Here is a 19415-nt window from a genome sequence, read left to right as displayed (position 1 = left end):
TCTATCAATTGTTATCCGTACATGATCATTGTATTCCTTTAGTTGCTCTTTTACACTATTCCTACTATTGATCTTTCGGTATTAGATCATGCTATCATCTTGATCCGTATTGGTTATTTTCTTACTTTCCATTTTATATCTATATTTCATTTTATACTGTCTATTTCATATCCTAGTAGGTGTCTTGACCTGACCTCATCACTACTCTACTGAGGTTAGTCTTGATACTTGCAGGGTTCCATTGCAGTGTACTCATAATATGCTTCTACACATCTTTTTGTGCAGATCCAGGTACGTCTGCTCATGCTGGTAGATAGAGATTTTCCCTGCTAGCTGCGTTATTGGAGACTTCAAGATATGCTTGCTCGATGTTCGCAGACCTCAGAGTCACCTTCCTTTATCCTCATTTATTATTGTACTTACTTTAAGACAGTGATGTAGTTGTTACTCTTGTTATACTCTGTAGATCTTATGACTCAGTTCCACCAGTTTTTGGGGTGTTAAATTGTGAGATTCTAGTTACACATGGTTTTATCCATTATTTAGCCGCTTTCAGTATCTTGTTTTTATATATCCATTTAGTGGTTGCTATTTGTTAGGCTTACCTAGTAGTAGAAACTAGGTTCCATCACGACATCATTCGGATCCTTCGAAGGGAATTTGGGGTCGTGATAAGTTGGTATCAAAGCTCTAGGTTCATAGGTGTTACGAGTCATAAGCAAGTTTAGTAGACTCTTGCGGATCGGTACGGAGACGTCCCTACTTATCTTCGAGAGGCTACAAAAATATTAGAAAAACTTCACTTTGTTGATTCCTTATCGTGCGGATTTATTGACTTCAAAATTCTAAATCTTTATTTTTCTATTCTCTCACAGATGGTGAGGACACGCACAACTGGATCTGATGATCAGACCTTCGTGCCCCCTGCTAGAGCCGCTAGAGGCCGGGGCCAGGGCATAGGTCGATGACGAGCACGGGGTGCAGCTTGAGCACCTGCCCAAGCTACGACAGAGGAGCCACCAGTAGCTCCAGCCAGGGGTAAGACACCCGAGGTGCCTGATGCCACCTTAGCACTTCAGGAGACCCACATAGAGTTCATGAGCATGTTCATCACCTTAGGTCAGACGGGGTTGATCCCACTTGCACCACCCACATCTCAAGTTGGGAGCGGCCCGTACCCTAGAGCAGCGGGTCCTAGTGATCAGGTCCTAGAGGTTATACTAGCACAACTTGTTGCTCCAGTTCAGCCCGTGGTTAGGGTAGCAACATCTAAAGAGGAGCTGCTCAGGCTCAAGAGGTTCAAGAAGTACCACCCTCCTACTTTTAGTAGTTTGGCTTTAGAGGATGCACATGGTTTCCTTGAGGAGTGTCACTGTATTCTCCACACTATGGGCATTGTGGAGATGAGTGTGGTAGCCTTTACTACATTCTAGCTGAAGGGAGCGGCATAACAGTGGTGGCAGGCGTACAAGGTAGGTAGCCCAGTCGAGGTAGCTTCACTTGCATGGGATCGATTTCAGAGTTTTTCTTGAGCGAGTTTGTTCCTCAGACCCTTGGAGATGCTTGGCGCGTGGAGTTTGAGTGGCTGCGCCAGGGTACTATGTTAGTGTCAGAGTATGCTGTCCGATTCAATGACTTGTCCAAGCATGCACCAGCCTTGGTTACCACAGTTAGGGAACGAGTCTGTCGATTTATAGAGGGGCTCCACCAGAGTACTAGATATATCATGGCCAGGGAGTTGGAGTCAGAAACTTCATATCAGCAAGTGGTTGAGATTGCATGGAGGTTGGAGGGTATGCGAGACCATGATAGAGAGGATAGGGAGGCCAACATGCCTCGTGACATAGGGCAATTTAATGGTGGTCACGATGCAGCTTCAGCCCATCATGGTAGGGCTATGTGAGCCGCCCAGTTCATTTAGCACTTCTAGCTTCTAGTGGTGTCCCAGTTGTATCGAGGTCTCAGGTTGCACACTTTGCTCAGCCACTTTCGAGTGCACCTCATGCACGGGGTGCCTTTAACGGTCAGTCCAACCGACCAGGCCCAACCTCCACGTCCTCCGAGAGCTTGTTTTGAGTGTGGTGATACCTGCCACATGGTCAGAGATTGCCCCAGACTTAGTTGGGGTGCACCTTCCCAGACTACTTAGGCTCGACAGATTTAGTGAGGCCTGCAGACTTCTCAGGCCATAATTGCTGCCCCAGTTGTCGCTCCACCCATTCACCTAGCTAGAGGTGGAGGTTGGGCAGATAGAGGTCACCCTAGAGTGGGAGGCCAAGCCAGATATTATGCTCTTCCTACTAGGACAGAGGCAGTTGCTTCAGACTCAATCATTACAGGTATTGTTCCGGTTTTTCATAGAGATGCATCAGTCTTTTTTTTAATCCAAGATCCACTTATTCCTATGTATCATCTTACTTTGCTCCATATTTGGTATATCCCGTGATTCCTTGAGTTCTCCTGTTTATGTGTCTATACCTGTGGGAGTTTCTATTGTTGTGGACCATGTGTATCGGTCGTGTCTAGTTGTTATTGGTGGTTTTGAGACCAGAGTTGATCTATTGCTACTTAGTATGGTAGACTTTGATGTTATGTTGTGCATGGACTGGTTGTCTCCCTATCATGCTATTCTTGATTGTCACCCCAAGATTGTAACGCTGGCTATGCCAGGTTTACCACTGTTAGAGTGCATGGGTGCATTAGATTATGTTCCTAACAAGTTTATATCATTTATAAAGGCTTAGCGGATGGTTGAGAAGGGGTGTAATGATTATCTAGCCTTTGTGCAGGATGTCAGTGCTAATACTCCTACTGTGGAATCAGTTCCAGTGGTGAGAGACTTTCCAAATGTATTTCCAGTAGATCTTTCAAGCATGCCACCAGATAGAGATATCGGTTTCGGTATTGACTTGTTACCGGGCACTCAACCCATTTCTATTCCACCATATCGTATGGCCCCAACAGAGCTGAAGGAGTTAAAGAGCAGTTACATGAGTTGCTTGATAAGGGATTAATTCGGCCTAGCGTGTCGCCATAGGTTGCTCCAGTCTTGTTTGTGAAGAAGAAGGATGGATCTATGCGCATGTGTATTGATTATCGTTACTTGAACAAGGTTACGGTGAAGAACATGTATCCATCACCATGCATTGATGACCTATTTGATCAGCTACAGGGTGCCAGAGTGTTCTGCAGGATTGATTTGCGGTCAGCGTATCATCAGTTGAAGATTTGGGATCCATTTATTCCAAAGACTGCCTTTAGGACTCGGTATGGTCACTACAAGTTCCTCGTGATATCTTCCGGGTTGGCCAATGCCCTAACAACATTTAAGCACTTGATGAACACTTTATTCCAGTCTTATCTTGATTCATTCGTCATTGTGTTTATATCACGACCCAACTCCATGTCAGGCCGTGATGGCGTCCAGCACCGTTGCTGGACAAGCCAACAATGAACAACTTAGTGATTTCCTATTTTTTTGTTTATTAAGCAATTCCAACATTTGGCTTTACTTATATTTAAAGCGTTTGATTAATAAAGGATTTTTGAGGCAAACAAATAGAAATATCTAAAAACAGTTATAACTATTGAATTACAACCCAAAATCAAGGTCTACTAATACGTGCCAAGATCTGGTGTCACACGTGTGTAGGAAACTAGTAGAATAATCAAAAGATGACTATTCTACTGTCTGAAATAGAATAGACAGATAAAAACAAAAGGGAAACTCTGGCATGCTGTTGAACGGCTTAGAAGGGGCAGCTCACCATGAAGTCTCGGTCGAAGATCAGGTATGCGCGCTGGGTGGGTAACTAGATGCACCAGCCTCAGATCCTGTACAATTAAGTACAGAAGCAAAGTATGAGTACATAAATAATATGTACCCAGTAAGTATCCCACCTAACCTCGAAGAAGTAGTGACGAGGGGTCGACTTGACACTTACTAGGGCCAATAATAATGTAATTAAAGTATTATGCTAAGCATGGATGTCACGAATAATACTAACAGTTCAATAACATGAAGGGATAAGTTCTTCTTTTATAATTATAGTTTCAAGTTCAGTAATATCATTTAACAACTTAAATTTCAAGGCATTTAAGTAGTATAAATCACAGAGAGTTCCAAATATTTAACATGCGCAATTATGCCGAGGTCATATGGCCCGGTCCAATAAAATATTAAATTGTGCACTGCCGGAGGGTCAAACGGTGTGAACCATAGATGAATCTATTTACTACCTAGGTGCTCGGCCCGATCCACAAATAACAATTTACTTTCAAGGAAACACATATTTCCCATTTACAGTCAAGTATTTCATACAAATCCTCAAGTAAGTGAGTATAACCTTCTATAATTATTCTATCAACTTCCAACATGACTTAAGTGATTATATTAGTAAGTAAGGACGCAAGCATTTCAAATATAGCATGATACGGGTCCTAAACTACCCGGAAGATAACATGATAGTAGCTATGTGCGGATTCTCGTCACCACGTACTCACGTAGCCCCCACAGATAGGTACAAACATTTAGTTAATTCACCTATGGGGTTAATTCCTTCTTAGAGGGTTAGAAATGAGACTTACCTCATCTCAAAGCCTACTTCCCAATTAAAGAACGTGCTCAAACCTCCAAATTTGACACCAAATGACTTGAAGCTAGTCAAACATTACATAAACTAATCATTCTATGCTCAAAAGTTCATAATTCCACCATTTAAGTGAATTCCCAACCTAAATTGCAAGATTCCTAAAATTCACCCCCTAGCCCACATGCTCGGATTCCGGAAATGTTTAAAGAAAGTTGTTACCCATGACCTAAGGAACATAAATATATGATTATCACTAAGTTTCATGGTCAATTTCGTAGTAAAAATCTCATTCTTGTCCAACCCTAGGTTTTTCATCCAACCCACGATTTCTACTAATCTTCATGTTAACATCTACCCAAAATCTATGTATTGAACTCACAATAGGTAGAAATTACTTACCTCCAAAAGTTAGGTGGAAATCCCTCTCAAGAAGCTCCAATAATCGCCCAACGAGTGAGAGAAAATGAGTAAATATGGCTCAAGTCCCGTATTAATTGAACCTCACTGCCCCAGCGATTTTCGCACCTGCGGTGCATAGGCCGCACTTGTAGACCAGGTGTCCGCTTATACGGAGTTGGTGGGCTGGCTGGGGCTGCATCTACGGACAGGCTTGCGCTTCTGCGTAAAAAGAAGCCGCATCTGCGGAATTGGCTGTGCCGGCCGGGGTCGCATTTGCGGACGATTGTCTCGCACCTGCAGCTGGCCAACCGCATGTGCGGTTATGACAGAACTGGGAAGCTTCAGCTCCCAAAATGGTCCAAGCCTCGTTCGATCGACACTCGGGTCCCCCGGGCCCCGCTCGAACATACCGACAAGTTTGGAATCATAATACGGACTCGTTCGAACTCTCGAAATGCTCGTAATAACATTAAAACTAGGAATAGCACCCCAAAACCAATTGAATCAAACTTAAGAACTTCAAGTTCTTCAATTTACTTCCAATGCTACGAAATGTACCTAAACTACTTGGATTGACACCAAATTTTGCATGCAAGTCTTAAATGACGTCACAGAGCTATTCCCGATCTCGGAATTCCATTTCGACCTCGAAATCAGCAAAACCGTTTCAAACCAAATTTAAAGAACTTCAAGAACCAACATTTGATATTAGGCGCCAAAATGCGTCCGGGTCATCCAAAACCCGATCCGAACATACGCCCAAGTCCGAAATCGCCATACAAACTTATTGGAACCGTCAAATCTTGATTCCGAGGTCGTTTACTCAAAATGTTGACCTAAGTCAAACTTGGCCTTTTAAGCCAACCTTAAAGAACCAAGTGTTCTGATTTCAACCTAAACTCTTCAAAATCCCGAATCAACCATCCCCGCAAGTCATAAATCAATAAAAAAAAGTACGGGAAGTCTTATTTAGGGGAACAAGGTTCTAGAAAGTGAAATGACCGGTCGGGCCATTACAGTTTATTGATGACGTCTTGGTGTACTCCCGCAGCTGGAAAGATCATGAGCAACATTTTAGGATTGTGCTCCGGACCTTGAGGGAGAAGAAGTTATTTGTAAAGTTCTCAAAGTGTGAATTTTGGCTTTATTCGGTGGCGTTCTTGGGTCATGTGGTGTTGAGTGGGGTGGGGGGGGGGGTGATGGGTCAAGGTAGATCCGAAGAAGATTGAAGCAGTGCAGAGTTGGCCTAGACCATCTTCAACTAGTGAGATCCAGAGTTTTCTTGTTTTGGCAGGGTATTACCGTCGATTTGTAGAGGGTTTCTCATCTATTGCTACGTCTATGAATAGATTGACCTAGAAGGGTGCTCAGTTCAGGCGGGGCGAGGAGTATGAGCAGAGTTTTCAAAAGCTCAAGACTACTTTAACCACAACCCCAGTATTTGTGTTACCTACGGGCTCTTGGTCTTATACTGTGTATTTTGATGCGTCACATGTTGGACTTAGCGCGGTGTTGATGCAAGACGATAGGGTGATTACCTACACATCTTGACAGTTGAAGACTCATGAGAAGAATTATCCTGTCCGTGATTTGGAGTTGGTGGCCATTGTTCATGCATTGAGATCTGGCGGCACTATTTTTATGGTGTTCTTTGTGAGGTCTTTATCGACCACCGAAGTCTACAACATTTGTTCAAACAGAAGAATCTTAACTTGCGGAAGCGGATATGACTAGAGTTGCTTAAGGACTATGATATCACCATTCTATATCATCCTAGGAAGGCCAATGTGGTGGCCGATGCCTTGAGTCGAAAGGCAGAGAGTTTGGGTTGTTTAGCATATCTACCGGTAGTAGAGAGGCCTTTAGCATTGGAGGTTCAGGCCTTAGCCAACCAGTTTGTTAGATTGGATATTTCAGAGCCTAGTCGAGTTCTTGCCTATGTGGTTTTTCGGTCTTCTCTTTATGATCGTATCAGAGAGTGTCAGTATGACGACCTCCATCTGCTTGTCCTCAAGGACACGGTTCATCCCGGCGATGCCAATGAGGTCACTATTATGGATTATGGTGTGTTACGGATGCAGGGAAGGCTATGTGTGCCCAATGTAGATGGTTTACGTGAGTTGATCCTCTAGGAGGCTCATAGTTCGTGGTACTCCATTTATCCGGGTGCCGCCAAGATGTATCAGGACTTGAGGTAGTACTGTTGGTGGAAGAGAATGAAGAAGGACATAATGGAGTATGTAGATTGGTGCCTAAATTGTCAACAGGTGAAGTATGAGCATTAGTGGCCAAGTGGATTCCTTCAGAGGCTAGAGATTCCAGAGTGGAAATGGGAGCGGGTTACTATGGATTGTATTGTTGGGCTCCCACAGACTTAGAGTAAGTTCGATGTAGTGTGGGTGATTATGGATAGTGTTGACCAAGTCAACCCATTTCATTCTAGTGGTTACTACTTATTCTTCAGATCAACTAGCTCAGGTCTATATTCCCGAGATTGTCAGACTTCATAGTGTGCCGGTATCCATCATCTCTGACCGGGGTACAGAGTTTACATCACAATTCTTGAGGGTCGTACAATGTGAGTTAGGAATGCAGGTTGAGTTGAGTATAGAATTTCACCCTCAGACGGGCGGACAATCCGAGTGCACTATTCAGATATTAGAGGATATGCTTCGCGCGTGTGTGATGGAGTTTGAGGGTTCTTGGGATCAGTTCTTGCCACTTGCAGAGATTGCCTACAACAACAGCTACTAGTCAAGCATTCAGATGGATCCGTATGAGGCTTTGTATGGGAGGCGGTTTCGGTCCTCGATGGGTTTGTTTGAGCTAGGCGAGGCTAGGCTATTGGGTAAACACTTGGTTCAGGATGCTTCAGAAAAGGTTAAATTGATTCAAGATCAGTTTCGTACAGCCCTTCGAGTTATGCGAATCAGAGGGTTTGTGATGTTGCATTCATGGTTGGGGAGCGGGTCTTCCTCTGGGTTTCGCCCATGAAGGGTTTTTATGAGGTTTTGGAAGATGGGCAATTTGAGCCCTAGGTATATCGGACCTCTTGTGATTCTTAAGAGGATTGGAGATATGGCCTACAAGCTTACACTACCGTCTCGTCTAGCTGCAGTTCATATAGTATTCCATGTTTCTATGCTCTGGAAGTATCATGGTGATCCGTCTCATGTGCTATACATCATCTTAGTACATTTGGACAAGGATTTGTCTTATGTTGAGGAGTCGGTGGCCATCTTGGACTGGCAGATCCGAAAGTTGAGGTCAAAGGATATTGCTTTAGTGAAGGTTCAATAGAGGGGTCATCTGGTCTAGGAGGCGACCTGGGAGACCGAGCACGACATACATAGTCGTTATTCTTATTTATTCACCACTTCAGGTATGTTCTTATGCACATTCGAGGACGAACATTTGTTTTAAGAGAAGGAGAATGTAACAACCCGATCGGTCATTTGTGTAATTGCGGTCTGTTACCGCTTTTATTGCTTCACATAGGTGATTTTATGCTTTTATGACTTGCGAGGTTGATTAGTTTCATTCATGGAGGCTTTCGGGCTGATTTGGACCTTTGGTTCTAGACTTAGAAGCTTTAATTTGAAAATGTTGACCAAAATTTGACTTTTGTTAAAACGACCCCAGAACTATCTTTTTATGACTTTGATAGTTTCGTATCATGATTTCGGACTTGGGCGTATGCCCGAAATTGATTTTGGAAGTCTGTAGGTTGATTTGTGTTGATTTATAGAAATTTGGCAATTTTAAGTTGAAAGTTTGACTGTAGGTCAAAATTTAGGTATTGAGCTCGAAAATTGATTTTGGGACTTAGAATAGGTCCATTATGGTATTTAGAGATTGTCTGCAAAATTTGGCGTCATTCGTAGTTGAATTGATAGGAATCAGACGCAAAGTTGTAATTTTAGAAGTTCTTGAAATTCTCTTTGAAAATCATGTGTTTTAGAGTCCAATTCGTAGTTTTAGATGTTATTTTTGTGTTTTGATCGTGCGAGCGAGTTTGTATGATGTTTTTAGACTTATGTGGATGTTTGTTTTGGAGCCCTGCGGGCTAGGGTGAGTTTCAGATGCTTAGAGGAGTGTGGTTGGAATCAAAAGAGTTGCTAGTTTCTGCACAGGCCTCAGATCTCGCAATTGCTAGGTCTTAGTTTGCATTTGCGAAGTTGAGCCAAGCATGTTGGGCTCGCATTTTCCAACACAGTGTTCGCATTTGCGAAGTGTGATGGGAATGAGCTAGTTCGCATTTGCGATCGCTTTGGTCGCAATTGCGAAGGTCTACTGTTCGCAATTACAAACTATTCATCACAATTGCGATGACAGCTGGGATGGGAGGTTCTTCGCATTTGCGAGATATTCTTAGCATATGCGGGGTTCTCAATTGTGAACCCCAGGTCGCAAATGCGACATCAGCGACATGACAAATAGTTGAGGGACGAGATTTTTAGTTTATTCTCTCATTTTTGAAGCCTAGACTCAGTGAGAGACGACTTGGAGACGAGATTTTCACGTACAACCCTTGGGTAAATGATCCTAATCTATTACTAATCATATTCCATCAGCTTATCTTAGATTTTAACATCAAAATCATATGAATCAAAGTAGAAATTTATGAAACTTTGTCATGTTTTTGAAAAATAAGAAACTGAGTTTTAAGAGTTGATTAAGACTCGGATTTTGAAACAAATCACATATATGAACTCGTAGGATCATGGGTAGACGAAATCTACCATTGGACCCGAGTTTTGACCGGATGGGCCCACATTGATGTTTTGGAAAAAGTGTAAAAAATCTTAACTTTATCTATTGCAATTGAATTCCCTAGCATTGTTTGATGTTATTGAGTCGATTTTGATTAGATTTGAGCCATGTGGAGGCGGATTGTAAGGGAAAAGCTATTTCCAAGTATTGAATTGGCCTAACTGAGGTAAGTGTCTTGTCTAATTTCATGTGGGGGAACTACCCCTTAGGATTGGTATTGTTTGATTCAATTGTGCTTAGTGAAATTCGTGTACGCAAGGTGACAAGTGGGTACACGGGTTGTATGTAGTATTTGACCGGTTTAGGCTACTTAGACTATTTTCATGCTTTAATTGGAATGACATATTATGTTTTAAATTTTCATAATTAAATCATCCTTATTTATGTTAAACTACCCTTAAATTCCTTAGTTAACTTGTTTAGTAATTGTTCTACATCCTACTTGCTAAATTCCTCTCATGCTTTAGTTGAACTTGTTGTTCCCTTTATTATCACATGTTATATCTTCATTGTTAGTTATCATTGTTGAATTAATATTTTATGTTGCCCTTTAATTGTTGACTTCCGTTATTTGATACTCATTGTTGAAGATTATTTCCTTTATTGTGAGCTAGTTTTATCTAATATCATGGTTTCACGTTGTTTTCTCATTGTTGAGTTATTTGATGTTGAGGTTGTGGAAGTTATTAATACGTTAAGGTGATGTTGGTTATTGTTGAAACATCTATACTATTGAGCATTTTCTATCCATTATTGTTGCTGATATTCTCGTATACATTGTGTTGGAGCCATGTGCTACTGTTATGGAAACATTGATATTGTTGTTGTTGGCAAGTTGTGATATGTGGGCACTTGTGGTGCGAGTTGTTATTGTGATATGATATTGATGCCCATGCGGAGGCATAAGGCTTGGGTTGATGTGCATGCGGTAGTATATAGTGGGACTTATGTGCGTGTTGCTTGTAGGGGAACTACGTGAAGCCACGCGACTTCATAAAGTGGGTGCGTGTAGATATTTCGGGGAAAACTATTTCAAAACCTATTTTTAAATGTAAGGCTCACGTGGCGGCATAAGGAAGGATTGTGATTGAAATTGAGAACGGTGAATTCTTGAATATACGAGACGGTCCCTCAGTTTGATTTCATTATGCAAGAGGCGATACCTCGATGTGATTATTGATGTTATTTCATATTGCAAAGTGTTTTGGTGGAAAATTATATTCGTTGTTTCATTCCTTAGTGTTCTATCAATTATTATCCATACATGATCATTGTAGTCCTTTAGTTGCTCTTTTATACTATTCCTACTGTTGATTTTCCCGTATTAGATCATGTTATCATCTTGATCCGTATTGGTTATTTTCTTACTTTCAATTTTATATCCGCATTTTACTTTATACTGTCTATTTTATATCCTAGTAGGAGGTGTCTTGACTTGGCCTCATCACTACTCTACTGAGGTTAGGCTTGATACTTGCTGGGTGCCGTTGCGGTGTACTAATACTATGCTTCTGCACATCATTTTATGCAGATCTAGGTACCTGCTCGTGCTGGTAGATAGAGATTTTCCTTTCTAAATGTGTTATCGGAGACTTCAAGGTATGCCTTCTCGACGTCCGCAGACCTCGGAATCACCTTCCTTTATCCTCATTTACTGTTGTACTTACTTTCAGACAGTGATGTAGCAGTTACTCTTGTTATACTCTGTAGAGCTTATGACTTAGTTTCACGTGTTTTGGGGTGTGAAACTGTGAGATTCTATTTATAGATGGTTTTATCACTTATTTAGCCACTTTCAGTATCTTGTATTTATATATCCGTTCAATTGTTTTTTATTATTAGGCTTACCTAGTCGTAGAAACTAGGTCCTCTTATTTGCAACTTGTCCTACATGTCTAGTTGAATTACCTGCTTTCTTTTATTCCGTATTCATTATTAAATTGTTGACTTCTTTACTTGAAATTGCTATTCTTCGAATATCTTGTTGTTGACTTTGGTAATGAGTTGCAAAGGACATGGTTTCTATTGAGGAAAAGTGTAAGTTGTGCAATATCATTTTATTGAGTCACTCTCCGGTTGTTATTGATGAGACTTTGTGTACATTATGGTTGAGCTGTGAGCTCCTTGTTGTGAAATTCTGTTATTGTTTGGCTTTTCTGGCAAGTTGTGATGTTGGGCACTTGAGGTGCGAATTGTGATATATTGTGATATTGATACGCATATGGTGGTATAAGTTCTGGGTGTTGAAACACATGCGGTACGATAAGGTGGGCTTGATATGCGTGGCTAGTAGGGTAACTATGAGAAGCCATGCAGTGTGATAAGGTGGGCTAAAACACGGGGTGCTATTTCGAGAAAAATGATTATCAAAACTAAATGTAAAGGCTCCCGCGGTGATATAAGGAAAGACTATTAGTTACTTTTATGATTTGGGACTACGAAGCGGTATCTTGGTAGTGACCCTTGTTGATCTTTCTCTATTTACTGTATTTTTCTTGGTTGTTTATTTCCTTAACATGTAAATCCTTGTTTCCTCTGTGTAGTATTAACTGTCTTGATTCTGTTATGTTAACTTTCCGTAAATTCCTTATTGTTTCATTTCCATTGTCATTTTCATTATATCTTTATATCTTTCATCTTGTTTTTTATTATCTCCAGTAGGTCCTTGACCTGGGCTCATCATTACTTTACCGAGGTTAGGCTTGGCACTTACTAGGCACTGTTGTGGTGTACTCATACTACGCTTCTACACATCCTTTTCTGCAGATCCAGGTACTTCTTATAAGTCCCGACATTAGTGAGTTGAGGTAGCTTTGGAGACTTCAAGGTACACCTGCCCACGTCCGCAGGCCTCAGAGTCCCTTACTATCCTATTTTTCCCTATTTCATTACACTACTATAAACAATGATGTATAGGATTGTTCAGTATTGTTACTTAGAGCTTGTGACTTATATTCCACCAGGTTTTGGGAGTCGTACATATTGACTACAAATTTTATTTATGTAGTTGCTGAAGTTTTGAGATTTTAAGTTTTTATTTCAATTATTCCGCATGTTGTTAGGCTTACCTAGTTTAGAGACTAGGTGCAGTCACGACATCCTATAGAGGAAACTTGGGGTCGTGACATTTAATGCGTTAATTTGCATTATGACCTGACACTAGACTCGTGTAGAGTAATGGACTCGCTATATTAGAAATTTGACGAGCTACTTGATTAGCCATGGAAATTGTGCTTCCCTTACGAATTTCTTCTACGTTGTGAGCATTCATCGAAATGTTTTCTTAAGTTTTGTAACTCACACGTACATTCTTGAGTGGGGTCAAGGACCCGTCAAAGCTTCTTATTTTAATGTGATCGGGCCGTTCGCCTCGGCAGGATATTATTATAACACACTTTTATGTGATCGGGTCGTTCGCCTCGACAGGATTATGTACCCCACTCTTATGGGATCAGGCAGTTCGCCTCGACAGTATCATGTATCATATTCTTATGAGATCAGGACGTTTGCCTCGGCATTTCTATAAACCACTCTTATGGGATTGGGTCGTTCGCCTCGGCAGTATCATTTATCACACTCCTATGTGATCGAGCCATTCGCCTTGGCAATTTTATGAAATATTCCTATGGGATCGGGCTGTTAGCCTCGGCAGAATCGTGCGTATTATTTGACAAAAAGCCAGTTTATCCATGAGTTTTCCTGACTTGAGTTATGATGACCTATCTGGTGAGGACCATATTATATACTCCATTTGAGGAGGTAACTGATATTTGAGGACTTGTGTTTATTGTTCAGATGAGGATCGTATCACGTACCTATTTTTGTTTTCACTGTTTAATATCCATGCTTCATAATTGTTTACTTTCTACTGTACATGATTTATTGGACCACTAGTAAATGCCGATGTCGACCTCTCGTCACTACTTCTCCGGGGTTAGGCTAGATACTTATTGGGTACGTGTTGATTTACGTACTCATGTTACACTTTTGCACTTATTGCGAAGGTACATATTTCTGGTGGTCTTTTGGGTGTAAAGGCGCAACTATTGCGAGGACTTCACGGTGAGCTGCATCCCGTGTTACGATCCGCAATATACAGAGTCTCCATCATAATTATTTACATTATCCTATCTATTTTGTATTCCAGACAAATTGTCGCGAACCAAAACTTAGTATGTCGTGAAGCTGCCTCACGTGGTACTAGGCAAGTCGACACCTCAAAACATTTCCAACACTTTTAAGTAAATAATTAAATAACACAAGTTTGAATATAGTATCTCTCAAAAATTTCAATTTAGTTAAGTCATGTCAAGTTCAATTAAAACATGATATTGTATCTCTCAGAAATTTCATGACAGTGATACATGTCTGCTGAAGTACAACAGTAATGAAATCAAATGTATATTTCATAGTAACAGTCATTCAGTCCTCCTATTCACTCAAACCTCACAGTCCCTCATTACTCGCCATCTCTTATCTCTCCCTGACACTCGACGCTCGCACTCACACTCAGTAGGTACATGCGCTCACTGGGGGTGTACAGACTCCGGAGGGACTCCTTCAGCCCAAGTGCTATAACAAGCCAATTATGGCATAAATCAAAAAAACATGTTGCGGCGTGCTACCCGTTGCCATAAATATCCTCACAATCTGGCCCTCGGCCTCACTCAGTCATCAATCTCTCTAATCTCTCGGGCTCTCAATATTCATGATAATCAACCCAAACAATGATGATATAATGTATCAATAAAGAACAATAGGTACTGAGATATAATATGCAAGTAAAACTATGACCGAGTAAAAAACAACAATTTAGCAGATAATTCAACATGTAACACGACCTCTGTGGGTCCCTACAATACCTACACATAGCCTAAACATAATTTCTAACATGATTTGCAGTTCAATTTCTATAACACATGGAGAGTATACGGATAACAACATATTATTCAACTATATATTTCCACGAAATTGACCAAGTCACAATTCCTATGGTGCACGCCCACACACCCGTCACCTAGCATGTGCGTCACCTCAAAACGAATAACATGACACATAATACGGGTTTCATACCCTCAAAACCAAATTTTAAACTGTTACTTAACTCAATCCGTGCAAATCCCTACTCCAACACGCCCTTATCTCATGAATCGACCTCCAAATGCCCCGAATCTAGCTACAAATAGTTCAATACAATCAACACGAGCTAAAGGAATCAATTCCACAAGAAAGTTCTAAGTTATTAATCAAAACTCAAAAGTCGACTCAAAAGACGGCTCCCGGGCCCACATCTCAAAATCTAATAAAATTCATAAAATCTGAAAGCCCATTCGACCACGATTCCAACCATACCAATTTTACTAAAATCCGACACCGAATCGTCACTCAAATCCCCAAATTAAACGCTCCAAATCCCTAGCCTCAGACTCCCAAATTACACCTCAAAACCACACAATCTAGGTGGGAAAATCAATGGGGAAACATAATTATTGAATGAATTAAACCACAAGTGACTTACCTCAAGAATCCCTCTCAAATATCGCCTATGCCCGAGCTTGAAATGTCCAAAAATGAAGAAAATCCCGGATGCCCTCGAATTTAAACACTGCCCCAGGGCTTTCGCACATGTGGACAATATCCGCACCTGCAGAATTGCTTTGGTGGAAAATCCTCTGCTTCTACGGAAGTCACTTAAGTCCTCATATGCGGAAGCGCTTCTGCGGCCAATGATCCGCTTCTGCAAAGGCAGCCTATGTCCCTCTTCTCCGCATATGTGGAGCCTTGCTCGTACCTGCGGGCTTGCAGATGCGGATTACTCCTGGGACTTGCATCTTACCCCAGGCCAGCCCAGCTTTGCACCTGTGCAACATCAGCTGCAATGCGGCCAAGACCCTCGCAGGAGCGATCAGACCAAAAGGCTCCCAGTTTAGCAAGGCACTAAGTTTCATTTTCGATCCGATAACTATACGAAATTAACCCGAGGCCCTCCGGGACCTCAACCAAACACACCAACAAGTCCTAAAATATGATACAAACTTAGTCGAGCCCTCAAATTTCATCAAACAACATCATAAACACGAATCGCACCCCAGTTCAAGCTTAATGAAAACTAAGAAATTCGAAATTCTACTAACGATGTCGAAACCTATCAAATCATGTCCAATTGACCTCAAATTTTGCACACAAGTCACAAATGACACCACGGGCCTACTACAACTCCCGGAACTCCAATCTGAGCCCATTATCCACAAAGTCCACTATTGGTCAAACTTCCAAATTTCCAACGTTTGCCATTTCAAGCCTAATTCCACTACGGACCTCCAAATCACAGTACAGACACGCTCCTAAGTCCAAAATCATCCAACAGAGCTAATGGAACCATAAAAACTCAATTCCGTAGTCGTCTACATATAAGTCCACATCCAATCAACCATTTTAACTTAAGTTTTCATTCTTGAGACTAAGTTCCTCAATTCATTTTGAAACCTCTTCGGTCCCGAACCAACTACCACAGAAAGTCACATAACAACTGTAAAGCATAAAAATGAGCAGTAAATGGGGGAACGGGGCTACAACTCACGAAATAACCAGTCGAGTCATTACACAAATGTTGTATTATTATTGCACTTCCTAGTAAATGCTCATGCACTTGTGACACCGGGTTTTGGGGTGTTCTAAAATTTATTTATTATTTTGCTTACCATTGAGACACAATTAATTTATGTTTTACTTAAATCATACGTATCTACAATTTTTGATGCATCGATCTCTCTATTTAATAAGATTCATGATTTCAAAAATAATAAAATAAACAATTAAGGTTGTAGTTCACCGTTGGGTTGCCTAATAGTGGCGTTGGGCACCATCATGACCTATGGTGGGTTTTGGGTCGTGACACAATGTAACGACCCGACCGGTCATTTTGAGCTCCAGCATGACTTTCAGCGGTTTGAGGCCTTGAGTAGCTTCACTTCAGGTATTATAACTTGTATGCATAGTCATAATTGAACTTTGGGAAGTTTGGAGTTTCTTTGGAAAGAAAAGTTTTATTTTCAGAATCTTTAAGTTGGGAAATTAGCTAAGTTTTGACTTTTTGAGTAAACGACCTCGGAAACGGGATTTGAAAGTTCTAATAAGTTCGTATGATGATTTTTGTCTTAGGGGCTTGTCCGGATGTTGATTTGGAGGCCCGTAGGTTATTTCGGCGTCAATTGGCAAAAGTTGGAAGTTGAATGATTTTTGGGAAGTTTGACCGGGAGTGGACTTTTTGATATCATGGTCAGGTTATGATTCCGGAAGTTGGAGTAGATTCGTAATGTTAATTAGGGCTTGTGTGAAAAATTTATCAGACTTGATTTGATAGGTTTCGTCGTCGAATGTGGAAGTATGAAGTTTTAAAGTTTATTGAGCTTGAATTGGGGTGCGATTCATGGTTTTAGCATTGTTTGATGTAATTTAAAGGCTCACTAAGTTTGTATGATGATTTAGAAATGGTTGGTATATTTGGTCGAGGTCCCGGGGGGCCTCGGGTGCATTCTGGATAGTTAACAGATTGAATTTGGCCTTATGAAAATGTTGGTGGCAGCATATCTGGTGTAACCGCACCTACGAGGTTTTGGCCGCAGGTGCGGAGCCGCAGAAGCGGTACCGTGGCCGCAGAAGCAATCTCTAAACTAGCTGGGATGGCTGTAGAGGCGAGTTTATTTTTGCATTTGCAAGCCCGTAGATGCGAAGGGATCTCCGCAGAAGCGAAAAACGAGAGTGGCAGCTGGGTTGCAAAAACGAAGGGGTATCCACACATGCGGGAGCGCAGAAGCGCATGGTTGACCGTAGAGGCATCCGGGCAGAAATGAAATGTGGTCCGCAGATGCAGATTTCGCATGGCTTGGAGGAACCACACTTGCGATGTATTTTCTACAGGTGCAGAGATGTAGGTGTTCCACAGGTGGGGAAAGTAGCCTGGGCAGATTGTTTTAAAAACGAGACTTGGACCATTTTTCTTCCATTTTTCACTTGGTTGGGGAGATTTTGGAGAGCTTCAAGGGGAGATTTTCATCAAGCAACATAAGGTAAGTGATTCCCATATATTACATGTTAAATATATAGTTTGTATAAGGATTTAAACATGTAAATTAGTAGAAATTGTGGGGTTTTTGATAGGAAAGCTAGAATTTGGTATTTTTAGAATTTGACCACGAAATTAGACATAGAATTTTGAATAGTTTATATATTTTAGTTTGTGGTGCTATGAGTAAAGTTTATCTTTAAAACATTTCGGATTCCGGGTACGTGGGCCAGAGGGTTGATTTTATAGACTTTTCAAGCAAAGTTGGGAATTTGTTTAAATTGATTAATTGTGGGTATTAGAGTATCCTTTTGATGTGTTTGCACATTGTTTGAATAGTTTTGGATCGACGAGCCTTGGATTGAGGTGTTAGAGATGCCTTGGAGCTGGTTTTGGAACTTTGGAGCGAGATAAGTCTCCGGTCTAACCTTGTGAGGAGGAAACCATCACCTAGGTGATATTTATTGTTATGTGAAACTAGTTGTGGGTGCTACGTATGCACGGGGTGACGAGAGTCCGTACGTAGCTATAACATGTTTATGTATGTGTAGACTTAGGATCGTATCCTGTAATAATTGAATTATTTGAACTCATTCTGCTGCTTAATTAATTGAAGTTATAATTCAATTTTATTTAGAAGTAAATATATGTACACTAGGCTGAGCCTTAACACTTGGAGATGTGGGCGAGCTATTTGAGAAATGGTAAAGGTTAAATTCATTTTGTGTTGTATTGCAAACACGTGCCTTGTAATTCGGTAAATTTCTTCCATTTTCTTGTGGATCATGCCGAATACCTCGGTAGTATATAGATGCATCTATGGTTTCTGCCCCTCAACCCTCGGCAGTGTACACATTATTCCGGATCGGGCCAAACGACATTGGCAGAAATCGTGCATTATATCGCTGTTAGTTCGAATGATCATGAGATAAACTGTAACGACCCATCCGATCGTCTTGAGAGTTGTAGCCCTGTTCCTCCATTTACTGCTCATTTTGTAATTTAAAGTTGTTACGTGACTTGCCGGGGTTGTCAGTTCGAGTTCGGTGTGATTTCAGAATGAAATGAGACACTTAGTCTCAAGGTTGAAAGCTTAAGTTCAAAGGATTGACCGGAGGTTAATCTTTGAGTAAACGAATTTGAAATGGAGTTTTGATGGTTTTGTTGGCTCTGTTAGGTGATTTTGGACTTAGGAGCATGTAGGATTTTGATTTAGAGATCCGTAGTGGAATTAGGCTTGAAATGGCGGAAGTTGAATTTTTGGGAAGTTTGACCTGGAGTGGACTTTTTGATATTGTGATCGGATTTTGATTTAGGAAGTTGGAGTAGGTCCATGGTGTCATTTGTGACTTGTGTGCAAAATTTTGGGTCAATAAGATGTGATTTGATAGGTTTCGGCATCGTTAGTAGAAATTGGAAGTTCAAAGATTATTAGGATTAAATCTATGTGCGATTCGTATTTTTGAAATTATTTGATGTGATTTGAGGGCCCGACGAAGTTCATATGATGTTTTAGGACTTGATGGTATGTTTGAGTCCTGGGGGCCTCAGGTTGATTTCGGATGGTTGACGGATTGATTTGAATT

Source organism: Nicotiana tabacum, chromosome 24 (genome assembly GCF_000715075.1).
Source record: "Nicotiana tabacum cultivar K326 chromosome 24, ASM71507v2, whole genome shotgun sequence".
Classification (NCBI taxonomy): domain Eukaryota; kingdom Viridiplantae; phylum Streptophyta; class Magnoliopsida; order Solanales; family Solanaceae; genus Nicotiana; species Nicotiana tabacum.
The sequence above is the reverse complement of the archived record's forward strand: the minus strand, read 5'-3'. Positions refer to the sequence as shown.